Source organism: Heptranchias perlo, chromosome 6, assembly GCF_035084215.1.
Source record: "Heptranchias perlo isolate sHepPer1 chromosome 6, sHepPer1.hap1, whole genome shotgun sequence".
Classification (NCBI taxonomy): domain Eukaryota; kingdom Metazoa; phylum Chordata; class Chondrichthyes; order Hexanchiformes; family Hexanchidae; genus Heptranchias; species Heptranchias perlo.
The window spans coordinates 54,591,895-54,607,178 of record NC_090330.1 but is presented as its reverse complement, the minus strand read 5'-3'; the positions used below and the strand labels follow the sequence as shown (position 1 = coordinate 54,607,178).

The 15,284-nt window shown below is 46.1% G+C and overlaps 1 protein-coding gene across 1 annotated transcript in view; it reads left to right on the top strand.

The window, feature by feature from the left end:
- Positions 1-15,284, top strand: part of grm5b (glutamate receptor, metabotropic 5b) — a 432,178-nt gene that overhangs the window by 172,322 nt on the left and 244,572 nt on the right. The window lies entirely within an intron of this gene.

Genomic DNA, 15,284 nt, shown 5'->3' with positions numbered 1-15,284 from the left:
CTGCACACCAGCATGACAGGCTGTCAGCTGGAGTGCCTCTATTTAAAGGGCCATTGCTCCAATGGCTTTTGCTGCAGCAAAAAACAAAAAACACAGTGGAGCAGCACAGGGTGCTCCAAGATTTAATGAAGCCTCACTCCAGCAGCTACTGGCTGGGGTGAGGAGGAGGAGAGAAGTCTTTTACCCTGCGGTCAGAAGGAAGTGCCCTGCCTCTACCACCAAGAAGGCCTGGCTCAAGCTGGCAGAGGAGGTCACCAGCAGCAGCAACATCTCCCGCACCTGGGTCCAGTGCAGGAAGCGCTTCAGTGACCTAACTAGGTCAGCCAAAGTGAGTACACTTATTGATTCTCTTGCATTCCGTGTTCCACATCACCTCTGCCCCCCAAAACTCATTCTGCACTGCCAAGACTACTCTATCTCATCATTCCTCACATCCGCTTAAGACTTATCCTCAACTTAACTGCACTTCCTCACCTCCCATTAGTAACCCCATCACTACCATTCACCCCAATCCTCATCCAATGTGATGGCTCTGTCTCATACTTACCCTTTGATGCACCTCTTTGACGGTCAGCCTCACTCAAAACAATGCATTCATCAGTTGGCCACTTCACCCTCACTCACTCACACATCTGTCCTTTCTCCCCTTCTAGGAGAAGAGAGCACAAAATGCACACGAGGACTGGAGGGGGGCCACAACAAGTAGTGGTCCTTACAGATGTGGAGCAGGAGGTCCTGCAGATCAGCCGCACACTTGAGTGCCTATCCGTCGGGGAGGCCGAGACTGGCACCTCACAAACGTCTGGTGACACAACTTTAACATTCATCACATGCAATATGAATTCATGTTAACAATGCTTGCCATGTTGAACACCTCAGTACGCTCATCGCAACATGACACATCTGTGATGATGCTTAACATTGCCTTCTGTTCTCTTTCAGGCCCTTCAACGACCACAGTGATGGGAGAGGGCGATTCCTCAGAGGACCTGCCGGCCTCTGAGGGCGCACCGTCACATCATAGTGAGCCATCCACCAGCACAGATACTCACACCTTGGTGGGTCCTAGTACTCAGTTAGTTGAGTTGGCACCTGGTGAGTCACCACACACAAGTGAGCACGAGCAGACACTGGTGGCAGGGGCAGATGTGGAGAGTCCGCGTTGATGGGTGCACTCCTCTCCAGGCTCTGCTCAGATGGGCGCAGACGCTGAACCTCGGGGGCCATCCTTTAAAAAGAGAATGATTGAGGGACAGCAGCACATTTGCGAGGTGCTGGAACAGGTGCCACCCGCACTCCCCACAATAGCCCAGAGGGTGGAGGAGTCCAACTCCTTGCATGTGTGGAATGGTGGCACAGGTAGGTGAGGGAATCTCTGAGATACTGTCACAGGAACGTGAGCAACTGTCTGAGATAGTATCGCACGTAACTGCTGAAACGTCTGAGAGTGTCGCAGATAACTGCGGAAATGTCTGCGACGGAGAGAAGACTAGCCTCCATTGAGCTTCAAGCACGGCTCACAAATGAGTCCATTCAGGCCCTAACAATGGTCGTTCGGACTCGGGATACACAACATGCTGCCGCCTTAAACAGGCAGATAGATACACTAGCACCAGGGCACTCAGTAGACTTACAAGGCACCACACATGTCCTCCAAACTGTTGTCCAGCAGAGTAGTAGAAGTGATGTGGCCCTGGCCCAGGGGAAGGATGATGGCAAAAGGGGAAATGGAAGTGTTCCCATGTTTCACCCGTTGCCCTCCACTCAACCAGTACCCGCAATGCTGCCTCCTCTCCAGGTGGCTGAGTCTGCCCCTGCACAGGTACAGATGGAGCAGTCTTTGGAGAGGCCCTCACGGGCTCCAAAACCCAGAAGGCGTAGGCCGAAAGCACCTAAGCAGTCAGGGCAAGAACATGTGCAGCTTGCCACACCTCTGTTGCAGCCACGAGACGCACCACGTAGAAGTAGTAGGAAGAGAAAGGCTAAGGATTTGTGATCACGGAGAAGGGTGCTGCTTGAGGAGGCCCCATCCACATCTGCCATTCACATTGAGGCGGAGGAGGACAAGAAGGAGGAGGGACCCATGGGCAGAGCAGCGGCTCACCTGGCCGCTTGTGAGGGTATGCACAAGGGTCTCTGACAAACTGTCATGTTTTTCATTTACATTTGTTTTTTGTTATATTCACATTAAATGTTATCATTTTCACCACTACTGCCATGTCTTGCCTATTCTTGACTGGCTTTTGTGATAGAGCCCTTTCCTGAGCTTTCATGAGCTTCACCATGAATGGCGACACTTGATGCCACCCATTGGGTCACTTTACAGTGGGTGTATGTGTAGTTGCAGGAATGTTTTGTGTGGGGGGCGGGAGTGGGGGTGGGTGCTGGTGTGGGCGCTGCACTTTCCAGGTGGTGTGAGGACTGGACTCTTCACACTTTCTGATTTTAGGAGAACCGTTCACATATCAGTGACTCCCTGGCCTCACGAGCGGCCAGGTGAGCCGCTGCTCTGCCCATGGGTCCCTCCTCCTCCTCGTCCTCCTCCGCCTCAATATGAATGGCAGATGTGGATGGGGCCTCCTCAAGCAGCACCCTTCTCTGTTGTGCAGGACACAACACACTACTATAATGCGTCCCACTCTGTCTGATACGTATTGAAGTGCTCCCCCAGAATGATTGAGGCATCTAAATCGCATCTTGAGCAGCCCTATAGCATGCTCAATTGTAGACCTGGTGGCGATGTGGCTGTTATATCGATGCTGTTGCTCAGTGATAGGGTTCCTCAGAGCTGTCATGAGTCACGTGTGCAGGGAGTATCCCTTGTTCCTGAGGAGACAGCCCTTAAGGGTGTTCGGTGCGTGAAAGAAGCCCGGGATGTTGGATTCCCTCAGAATGAAGGTATCGTGGCAGCTGCCAGGGAAGCTGGCGCACACGTGAAGGAATCTTTTGCGGTGGTCACAAACAAGTAGAGCGTTAATCGAGTGATGCCCCTTTCTGTTGATGAACAGCCCTGGCTTGTGTGGAGGTGCTTGTATTGCTATATGGGTGCAATCGATTACACCCTGCACCCGTGGGAAGCCAGCCACAGCGTGGAATCCCACAGCCCTCTCTGTCTGGCTGAGGTAGTCCATGGGTAAGTTTACAAAATGCGAGGCCCTGCGGAACAATCCGTCGGTGACCTGCCTTTTGCATTTGTGTGCAGATGTTGAGAAACCCCAGCAATGTCCCCGGTGGCACCCTGGAATGATCCAGAGGGGCGAAGAAGTTGAGGGCAGCGGTCGCTTTAACTGCCATGGGTAATGAGATGCCGCTCAGCCCAGCCGTGAGCAGCTCTGCTTGAGGGAGGCTGCAGATGTCTACGACCACCTGGCGACTCACTCTGAGCGTCTGTATGCACTGCTCCTCAGAGAGGTCCAGGAAGCTGAGCCTCAGTCTGTAGACCCTGTGGCGAGGGTAGTGCCTCCTGCGACGTCGCTCTCTCTCTGTTGTTGCCCTCGGTGCTCTTGTGCAGGTGCCTGTGGCGCAGCACTGTGTTGTGGAGCTGCAAGTGGCGGAAGTGCATGGCGTGCCTGGCGAGGCTGGTGACGTTGTTCATCCTCGGAGGTAGTGGTGAATGCAGCCATGGAGCCCCCCACCCTGATGGTGTGAGTTTGAGGTGGTCCGAAAAGTTGGTAAATATGTGTCAACAGATCAATTCTGAGTGGAAACTAAGAATTTTCAGTGTAAACACAAAGATCTCCCAGCCAAAAGTTTGTCTGAAAGAACTGAGTGCCCTACTCCAATAACTCACCTTTTATCCCCATCTGTCAATCAAGCATCTCAATGTCCAACTGGCTGCCGGCTAAAACACTTCTCCTAAAACATGCAATTTTGAAACGGTGGTGGGTTGGCAGTGGGGGGGGTGAAGATTATGGTAAACCTGAATAAAAAAAACTTACCTTTTCCATCGCAAGCGCGATGTAATTGATGGTGATTGAAGTTGTTTCCGGGTTTCGCAGCCAGCAGCCAGTCTGATTGACAGAGGGTGGGGCGGGGGGAGAGAGAAAGAGAAAGAGCGAGACATCAGCCAGCCCTGGAACAGAGAGTGGAGGGCCCTGAAGATTGGGGAGGAGGGGGGAAGATCGGGGGGTCGAGAGGAGGAGGCCAGGGTGGGGGAGAGCAGAAGATCGGGAGGGGAGGGGGAGATCAGTGGGGGGGGAGAGGGGGAGATCAGAAAGAGAGAGATGGGGGGGGCGGGGGGGGGCAGAGGGGGAGACCGGAGAGGGACTTCAGCAGAGGGGAGGGGGGAGATCGGAGCAGGATATTGAGTTGGGGGAGAAGGACATCGGAAAGGGAAACATCGGGGGCTACGAGGGACGTCGGAGAGGGAGACATTGGGGGCTGAGAGGGACATCGGAGAGGGAGACATCGGGGGCTGAGATGGAGACTTCGGGGGCTGAGAGGGACATCGGAGAGGGAGACATCGGGGGCTGAGATGGAGACTTCGGGGGCTGAGAGGGACATCGGAGAGGGAGACAACGGGGGCTGAGATGGAGACTTCGGGGGCTGAGAGGGACATCGGAGAGGGAGACATCGGGGGCTGAGAGGGACATCGGAGAGGGAGACATCGGGGGCTGAGATGGAGACTTCGGGGGCTGAGAGGGACATCGGAGAGGGAGACAACGGGGGCTGAGATGGAGACTTCGGGGGCTGAGAGGGACATCGGAGAGGGAGACATCGGGGGCTGAGAGGGACATCGGAGAGGGAGACAACGGGGGCTGAGATGGAGACTTCGGGGGCTGAGAGGGACATTGGAGAGGGAGACATCGGGGGCTGAGAGGGACATCGGAGAGGGAGACAACGGGGGCTGAGATGGAGACTTCGGGGGCTGAGAGGGACATCGGAGAGGGAGACATCGGGGGCTGAGAGGGACATCGGAGAGGGAGACAACGGGGGCTGAGATGGAGACTTCGGGGGCTAAGAGGGACATTGGAGAGGGAGACGTCGGACATTGGAGCAGGGTGGAGAGGTAGGTTTATTTTGTTTTTTAACTTTGTGCAATGGTTTTTTTATTTAATTTATTTTGTTTATTTTTGCCTGATCCGGCCCTTCACACCTGGTTTCACCAGGCATGAATTGGAAGTAGTGGGAAAGCTGCCCAAGTAAGTTTAAAATCATTTTAACTATCTACTTTGTCAGAAATAAAGTACTTTAAGTACCTCAATGAGGTATATTTGGTTCTTTAACTATCATCCTGCTGGCTTTAATTGCCGGCGGGACTTCCGGATTAGTGATGCGGGCGTGCACACAGGCATGTCTGTGGCAACCGCGGAAATCAGCGGGTTGGAGCCGGCTTCCGAACCCACTCGGGATTTTCACCATTTTTGCAGCCCACCCCCCCGCCCCCAACACACCCGCAGTTTGATTTTAAAATTGAGCTCAGAGTGTTTCCCACGCTGAGGCCAAATGAAAATCGGTCCCCTGCCTCAATGAAATTAACTAGTTCAAATACTTAAAGTATCTAACTGACTGTGTTAACTGTCATTCCGCCGGCTTTAATTGCCGCAGGACTTCCCCGCTCGTGACGCACGCACACAGACGCGTCTGTGGGGAATCCGGAAGTCAGCGGGTTGGAGCCGGCTTCCGAACCCGCTCGGGATTTCCCCGATTTTCGGAGCCCCCTCCCCACCCCCAACGCAATTTGATTCGAAAATCGAGCCCCATGTTTTAAAAGAAACACAGAAAATCCATTGTGGCTCTTCTTGAGAGCCCAAGGGGTTAATTTGTCAATTCATGATTTTATTATTTCATTCTGTCACCGTAGTGAAATATCCAATTAAATTATCTCAATTATTCTAAATGCAAAGGTTGTTGCTTGGTGAATTAAAAGCAGATGTTGGTGTCCTTGGAAAGGGTTAACTTTGTTTTTGCACAAACTAAACGACCCGGCCAGATATCAGACGCACGCAGCGCTGTCAGCATACGTCAACGAAACATTCACGTAAATTTTAAAAGAAACATTAGTGTCGGGCGATAGCATTTCCCTTCATTCATTTTAGATTTTAGTTAGTCCAACATTTCCAGATTGTTGTGATCTACTTTTGTTGAGGTCCACCTCAGTTTTTAATTGTTTCTTAAGTTTTATAATTTGCTATCCTTGCCATAACACAACTATAGCTTTCCAATTCATTTTTTTTCATATACTTTTTGTGGGTATACCCTTTATTTAATCTTTTCTGTTCTTCAGTCACTTTTTTTTCTGACCGTAGACAGTCACAAGATTAAAAAGGGTGCTGTCAGAACTAACAACTATCACATTTTAGTGCAACCAAGATAATTATCCCAAAATTGTCAAGATTGATGCCCTGTACTAGATAACAAGATATTGTTCTTTGATTTACAGTTACAGACAACATTAACACATTAATTCACACCCATCAATACTCAACACAACTTAAACTTCAAATCACTCGACACTTACTTCAAATCATTGAGCATTTAAGAAATTCAAAATGCCAATTTTTATGTGATGGACTTAAGCCCGGAATTTGAGATACTCACATTATTTAAGTCCCAGAATTTAATAGGTCACTTAACCGCAATAACTCCAATTTTAATTCAGCAATATCAAAATTAAAAACAAGACATAACAGGTACATTACACAAAGAGGAAAACACATAACAAGCAGTAAGAAGGGGGCGTAGCCCGCAACACGAAAAGAAAGCACTCACAATGAGGACAGACTTTTTAAAGAGACAGTACACTGAAAACAAAAGAACACATTCTGTAGCTTATGACCTCTCTCTTTTTAAATCATTTATCCTTCGTCTCTGCACTCCATTTTCAATTTCCAATGTTTCCTACTCAATTCTAAACTGATTTAAAATCTCATGTGCGAAAGACCTTTTGTCAGGCTTGTTTTTACTCCCGTTTAAAAGTTTTCTCCTTCTCCTCCGTTGCTGGAAGAAAAGGGTATAGCAACATAGAATCACCATTTTCTAGCTCTCCATGACCCCATTTGAAATCTCCCCAGGCTCGAGTGACCATTTTTAAAATTCGTTCATGGGATGTGGGCGTCGCTGGCAAGGCCGGCATTTATTGCCCATCCCTAATTGCCCTTGACAAGGTGGTGGTAAGCCGCCTTCTTGAACTGCTGCAGTCCGTGTGGTGAAGGTTCTCCCACAGTGCTGTTAGGTAGGGAGTTCCAGGATTTTGACCCAGCGACGATGAAGGAACAGCGATATATTTCCAAGTCGGGATGGTGTGTGACTTGAAGGGGAATGTGCAGGTGGTGTTGTTCCCATGTACCTGCTGCTCTTGTCCTTCTAGGTGGTAGAGGTCGCGGGTTTGGGAGGTGCTGTCGAAGAAGCCTTGGCGAGTTGCTGCGGTGCATCCTGTGGATGGTACACCCTGCAGCCACTGTGTGCCGGTGATGAAGGGAGTGAATGTTTAGGGTGGTGGATGGGGTGCCAATCAAGCGGGCTGCTTTGTTCTGGATGGTGTCGAGCTTCTTGAGTGTTGTTGGAGCTGCACTCATCCAGGCAAGTGGAGAGTATTCCATCACACTCCTGACTTGTGCCTTGTAGACGGCGGAAAGGCTTTGGGGAGTCAGGAGTTGAGTCACTCGTCGCAGAATACCCAGCCTCTGACCTGCTCTTGTACCCACAGTATTTATGTGGCTGGTCCAGTTAAGTTTCTGGTCAGTGGTGACCTCCAGGATGTTGATTGTGGGGGATTCGGCGATGGTAATGCTGTTGAATGTCAAGGGGAGGTGGTTAGACTCTCTCTTGTTGGAGATGGTCATTGCCTGGCACTTGTCTGGCGCGAATGTTACTTGCCACTTATCAACCCAAGCCTGGATGTTGTCCAGGTCTTGCTGCATGCGGGCTCGGACTGCTTCATTATCTGAGGGTTTGCGAATGGAACTGAACACTGTGCAATCATCAGCGAACATCCCCATTTCTGACCTTATGATGGAGGGAAGGTCATTGATGAAGCAGCTGAAGATGGTTGGGCCTAGGAGACTGCCTTGAGGAACTCCTGCAGCAATGTCCTGGAGCTGAGATTATTGGCCTCCAACAACCACTACCATCTTCCTTTGTGCTAGGTATGACTCCAGCCACTGGAGAGTTTTCCCCCTGATTCCCATTGATTTCAGTTTTATTCCCATCCTTTATGGGCCCTAGTTCTCTAGCCAAAGCAGATGACTCCGCTGGTTTTATTGGTGTACTGTCAATCACCTGTGATGTAATCGCGTGCTGTTGGTTATACCCTACGCTTGTGGTAATCACTTTGATGGGCTAGTTTTCCCAGTCAGCTCAGGAGGGATTACTATAACATGCTGCTTCTCCTTCTAACAGGTCTCCTCTTACTCCAGTTGTAATAGCTGACACCAGGGCTATTTGTTCTCCCAAGTTTTCCAGTAGCTCATATATTTTTAACTCGCATTTAGTTCCTATGTTCTCCTCATCCTCATGCACAATCTTATCCTCAGTTACTTTGAATCCTTTTTGTCGGCTTTTGACACGAGTTCCCTTCTGGACTGGTCAAAAATGACACAAAAATCTCTTACACATAATTTCTCAAACTTCTCGTCTCAAGCTCTCTCAAAATCGGTTGAGCTAGCCGTTTTTCTGTGTTGATGAACCATCACTATACTACTGGTAGGTCACTCCCTGAAGGTTCCCTTTCTTAACTGACTAGGTGATATCGGTCCACGTCAGTCTTAGGATCTCACTTACACCAAATATGCCAATGGCTATTGTTCCAGTCTCCTGGCTGGCTCGCCAATTTGTCGTCTATTTGACTCTCTGCTCAATTGTTCAAGACTGACTCCATAATGGTTAATAGGCATATGACTTTATTTAGCACCAGTAAGAATGAATATGTATTGAAGCAATAGCTTACAAAGCACAATTGAGAATTATATCATCCCGTTGTCCTTTGAGTAGAAGTCATGACTCCGTTCCACGTTCCCTCATATATGTACGCTCATTCTCATTTATCTGCTAGGTACCTTCTTTTCTGTCCTCTACACTATGAATCTAGCAAGAGGTCTCTCTTTTATACCACTTTTGGGGGATGGCTCAGGGGCTGTTACTGACACAGGTGTTTACCCGATCGTGGTCTTGCTGAAGCGCAAGGTGGTCAATGAGGCATCGTGTATCTCTTTAGACAAAGGAAGAAGAGTCAGCCCACTTCTTATCTCTACATTTCACGGGCAAAGGGGTGTTTGAATGGCCGTCAAAATGTCATGCCCTCTGGTTGACCAATCATTGGCTTCCAACACTAGAGGGGGCCTGCTTTCCAACTTACACTGTTATCTCTTTACTTCAAGGCCGAAGCTGCGGCTTGGACCTGTTATCTTATTCCCTGCCTGTTTTAACCACATTACTGAATTCGTGTGGAAACTATATTTCCTTACAGATAAGGGCGAGCTGTTGTTTGTGTGAAGCTAACGATGGAGCGGCGGAAATCGACCAGCAAGTTCTGGAGATTCTCAACTCACAGCGTATCTCTTAATCCCCTGATATTGCTGGCTGATTTGCACTTTAATAACAGTGTGCGTTGTTCACACCCTGTTATTTTTTCAGCAAGTTCTGACCCAAAATGTATTGTTAAGCTTTTAATTAGTCATCAATTTCATCTTATGGAAAATAAATGCAAATAGTAGCTCTTAATAGAATATTTTATTCTATTAGTGAATTGTTTCACTTGCCAAAAATACTTTAGCAGTTTAACAAAAGGGCACAATTCTAAAAGGGGTGGAGGAACAGGGGAATCTGGGGGTATATGTGCACAAATCATTGATGGTGGGGGGTATATGTGCACAAATCATTGATGGTGGCAGTACAGGTTGAGAAAGCGGTTAAAAGAGCATATGGAGTCCTGGGCTTTATAAATAGTAGCATAGAGTTCAAAAGCTAGGATGTCACAATGAACCCTTTATAAAACACTAGTTCGGCCACAACTGGAGTATTGTGTCCAGTTCTGGGCGCCACACTTTAGGAAAGATGTGAAGAGGATGCAGAGGAGATTAACTAGAATGATTCCAGGGATGAGGGACTTAAATTACGTGGATAGACTGGAGAAGCTGGGATTGTTCTCCTAAGAACAGAGAAGGTTGAGAGATTGAGATAACTGGACCAGCCACATAAATACTGTGGCTACAAGAGCAGGTCAGAGGCTGGATATTCTGTGGTGAGTGACTCATCTCCTGACTCCCCAAAGCCTTTCCACTATCTACAAGGCACAAGTCAGGACTGTGATGGAATATTGTCGACTAGCTCCAACAATACTCAAGAAGCTCGACACCATCCAGGACAAAGCAGTCCGCTTGATTGATACCCCATCCACCACCCTAAACATTCACTCCCTTCACCACCAGCGCACCATGGCTGCAGTGTGTACCATCTACAGGATGCACTGCAGCAACTCTCCAAGGCTTCTTTGACTGCACCTCCCAAACCCGCGACCTCTATCACCTAGAATGACATTGGCAGAAGGCATATGGGAACAACACCATCTGCACGTTCCCCTCCAAGTCACACACCATCCCGACTGGGTCAAAATCCTGGAACTCCCTACCTAAAAGCATTGTAGGAGAACCTTCACCACACGGACTGCAGCGGTTCAAGGTGGTGGCTCACCACCACCTTCTCAAGGGCAATTAGGGATGGGCAATAAATGCTGGCCTTGCTAGCGATGCCCACATCCCATGAACGAATAAAAAATTGATAGAGGTATTCAAAATCATGACGGGTCAAGACAGAGTAGATGGAGAGGAATTGTTCCCATTGGTGGAAGGGTCAAGAACCAGAGGGCATAGATTTAAGATGATTGGCAAAAGAACAAAAGGTGACATGAGGAAAAACCTTTTCACACCGCGAGTGGTTCGGATCTGGAAGGCATTGCCTGAGGTAATTGGTGGAGGCAGATTCAATCATGGCCCTTCAAAATGGAACTGGATAAGTACTTGAAACAAAAAAATGTGCAGGGCTATGGAGATAGGGCGGGGAAGTGGGACTAGCTGGATTGCTGGTGCATTGAGCCAGCCCGGACTCGATGGGCCAAATGTCCTCCTTCTGTTCTGTAATCATTTTATGATTCTATGATTTTAAAGATGTAACAGATGTAATACCTGTGCACTAACAGTGGCCAGTTTGCAAATTTATTGCAAACACTGCAGTGAACTCACTTTTTCTCCACTATCTTTGATCATGGCCACCATTGATAAATAAGAACTTATAGCTCGATACTCAAATACTTGAGATAACAATTCCCCTTTATAATTCTAAAATTTAATCAAATAAATTACAAATCTAAAGAGACCTATTAATGCTAACTGCGAAACATTATAGATTTATTTTTTCTTTTTTTTTCTTTTGTCCCCTGTTCTCCCAAAGGGACTGTTAAAGGGTATAGTTCCATGGGCTTCTGCTGCCCCTTGATACCTCATCACTCTTTATGTATGAACCCAGACTGTGAGCATGCACAGAATATTGAAGGGGAGGGCACCACAAGGGTATTCAATGCTGAGTCCATACATTCACACTTTTCAATAGGATAATTTGATTCAATTTGATAGTGACCTGGAGCAGGATAATTTTCTCCTCCCTACCTCAACTGTAGCACTCCAACTAGTGTGGGAATGGAAATCATCTAACTCAGCACAGAACAGGGATTGAACTCAGGATCTTTTGGCCTATGTAGTTTAAAAAGTTATTTAGACTAAGCAATATTTTGGATGTAGCTTGAGTGGTCAGGTAATGTTTATCTTTCTATTGCTTCTCAACTTTCATTTTCCTGCAGCAAAATTCAAATTGTATTTTTGCACATGTAAATTAATGTTAACTGTGTTCACAACCTATATAAACAAAGAGGTTTTCATCCATGACATTCAGTCATCTTTAATACTGCTGCCTTGTAATTTATATAAGCTTTTTAGGTCGACTGATACGGATATAAGTCTGAATAGATCAGGGTGCAACAGAAATAGCTATGCCGATACAAAGTAAGATCTACTGCAGTTCAACTTGAACTATTGTGTTGAGATAGAAAAGATATAATCTGGAACTCGTTGTGATACCATATTTAGGCAATGAGCAGACCCGATTGCTTAACACAAAAGTGCCAAAGCCATAAGTGTATCACATTTGCAAGAAAATCAAAAAGTTAGTATGCAGGTGCAGCAGGTGATCAGGAAGGCCAACGGAATGTTGGCTTTTATTGCTAGGGGGATATAATATAAAAACAGGGAGGTATTGCTGCAGTTATATAAGGTATTGGTGAGACCGCACCTGAAATACTGCATACAGTTTTGGTGTCCATACTTAAGAAAAGACATACTTGCTCTCGAGGCAGTACAAAGAAGGTTTACTCGGTTAATCCCGGGGATGAGGGGGCGGACATATGAGGAGAGGTTGAGTAGATTGGGACTCTACTCATTGGAGTTCAGAAGAATGAGAGGAGATCTTATTGAAACATATAAGATTGTGAAGGGGCTTGATCGGGTGGATGCGGTAAGGATGTTCCCAAGGATGGGTGAAACTAGAACTAGGGGGCATAATCTTAGAATAAAGGGCTGCTCTTTCAAAACTGAGATGAGGAGAAACTTCTTCACTCAGAGGGTAGTAGGTCTGTGGAATTTGCTGCCCCAGGAAGCTGTGGAAGCTACATCATTAAATAAATTTAAAACAGAAATAGACAGTTTCCTAGAAGTAAAGGGAATTAGGGGTTACGGGGAGCGGGCAGGAAATTGGACATGAATTTAGATTTGAGGTTAGGATCAGATCAGCCATGATCTTATTGAATGGCGGAGCAGGCTCGAGGGGCCGATTGGCCTACTCCTGCTCCTATTTCTTATGTTCTTATGTTTATGTTCTTATATCCATAGACTGAGGGTTGGAGAAAAAATGGGAAAAAAACAGTTAAGGAAATAGGAAACATTTAAGCCTTATTTCTTCATTAGTCAGAAAAATTTCAATGAAATTGATTTTTCCATAAGTTTGATCTAGGAATGCTGCTGAAGGGTTAGGGTGACATAATTCCCTTACAACTGGCAGAGAGAGGAAGCTAATTTTTATTTTAAACGTGAATGTTTTGCTAATCTAGGAGAGGGGATGTTAATGCTATGGTATGAAATGGCTACGCAGTGGCTACAGTAAGTACTCCTAGGCATGATGCAGTACACCTATTTGCAGAGTAATGCCTCTTCTATTCTGCCGTACCTGAGAGGGCACCTCTTACAGCACCAGTTTGGCATCTTCTATTTCCCACCCTAAGCATCCTGAGGCCCCTGTAAGTGAGACTGTCAATTTAAAGTTGAATTAAGGAGAATTTTATGCTTCAGATTGTCCATATTCATCTTATAACTTGTTTAACGTAGGACCCTTACAGCTAACAGATAGATACTTTTGTTCTGTCAGTCTGGGCTGGATTTGAAACCGGATCCCAGAGGTGAAAGGCTATTGTATCATCCAGTTCCCTGAGAAAGAAAACTTTCATCTCTACGGTGTGGGTTCCAGCTAATCCCAGCTGAATGGGTGGTGTTGTAACTTGCTGAACCCTCTACATTATAAACAATTAATCCCTTTTGAACAACAAACTGAGGATTTCAAACCATTGGAGCAACTTCTTTTTCAGTCTAAAATTTCTCATTTTGGAAATATAAATCAATGTGAATCACAAAGTTTCAGTCCCATATGTGTTTGTCTAAAAAGAGATGGCAAAGGTAGGTTTCAGTAAAAGTGTCTAGAAATTTTAAAAGGGGTACACTTACGCAGATGGAAAGTTGCCTTGCTGTAAATTTCTATCAATAGCTGCACTAATAAACAGAAATATACCTTCCAATGAAGTCATTTCGGTGTCTCTATGGGAAGCTTTTTAAGGTGAAAGAGGAAAGAATTAATAAATGAAAGAAATGACATGAAGTAATCTCCAGTGGTGAAATAGTTATCGGAAGATTCTTGGATCTCCATAGCAACCTCACTGGAGGTTCTATTGTGTATGTGAGATGAATGCAAGTGACAGGCCAATATAATGAAACCATGTAGGTCTGCAAATTTTATTTCTCTTGTTCACTTCTGTACCTGTACGATAGCTACTCGTGAATTATGATATCTAAAAGGTCCTTCATACAACCAGTAAAAGGTTGTGTGATGTTGTATTTTTGGAATTGTTAAATGAATTTTCAATGTTTTGCCCAAAAGCACCTTGCATAACAGTTCTCTGGATTATTTATCTGGTAAAAATGAAAGACTACTACACAATCCAATCACAGTGCCTAAAGAAATCATGTGCTCTTGCCTTTTTTTGATTTATGCTTATAGGTTTTTATTGCAAGATCATTTATTCAAACAAATAGGTAACAATGAGCAGTCAAATATAGTTGGAAATTGCCATTTATCTTAATACAATTACCAATTTTAGGTGTTTCATATACCAGAATCAACTAATTAAAACTGTCCACTTAGACTTAATTTACCACAGTTTCTTTAGCTTACTAAAGATGTACACTTAATAGAAAAATGATTGGTGTAAAGCTTGATTTAGTGTAAGGTTTTATTTTCGTGTTGAGTTTAAATGAAAGCAGAGGCATTCATGGGGGTAAAAGAAAGGGGCCAGAACATTAAGATATAATGCAAGCACAATTAGTAGATTATTACCAAGATGTACTTTTGGGGTGAATGGCAGTTTAAGGATCATAGAATCATAGAAATTTACGGCACAGAAGGAGGCCATGCGGCCCTTCGTGTTGTGCCGGCCAATAAAGAGCCATCCAGCCTAATCCCACTTTCCAGCTCTTGGTCCGTAGCCTTGTAGTTTACGGCACTTCAAGTGCACATCCAAGTACTTTTTAAATGAGATGAAGGTTTCTGCCTCTAACACCCTTTCATACAGTGAGTTCCAGACCCCCACCACCCACTGGGTGAAAAAATTCTCCTCAACTCCCCTCTAATCCTTCTACCAATTACTTTAAATCTGTGCTCCCTGGTTATTGACCTCTCTGCTAAGGGAAATATGTCCTTCCTATCCACTCTATCTAGGCCCCTCATAATTTTATACACCTCAAATAAATCTCCCCTCAGCCTCCTTTGTGCAAAAGAAAACAACCCCAGCCTATCCAATCTTTCCTCTTAGCTAAAATTCTCCAGTCCTAGCAACATCCTCGTAAATCTCCTCTTTACCCCCTCAAGTGCAATCACATCTTTCCTGTAATGTGGTGACCAGAACTGTACGCAGTACTCTAGCTGTGGCCTGACTAGTGTTTTATACAGTTCTACCATAACCTCCCTGCTCTTAT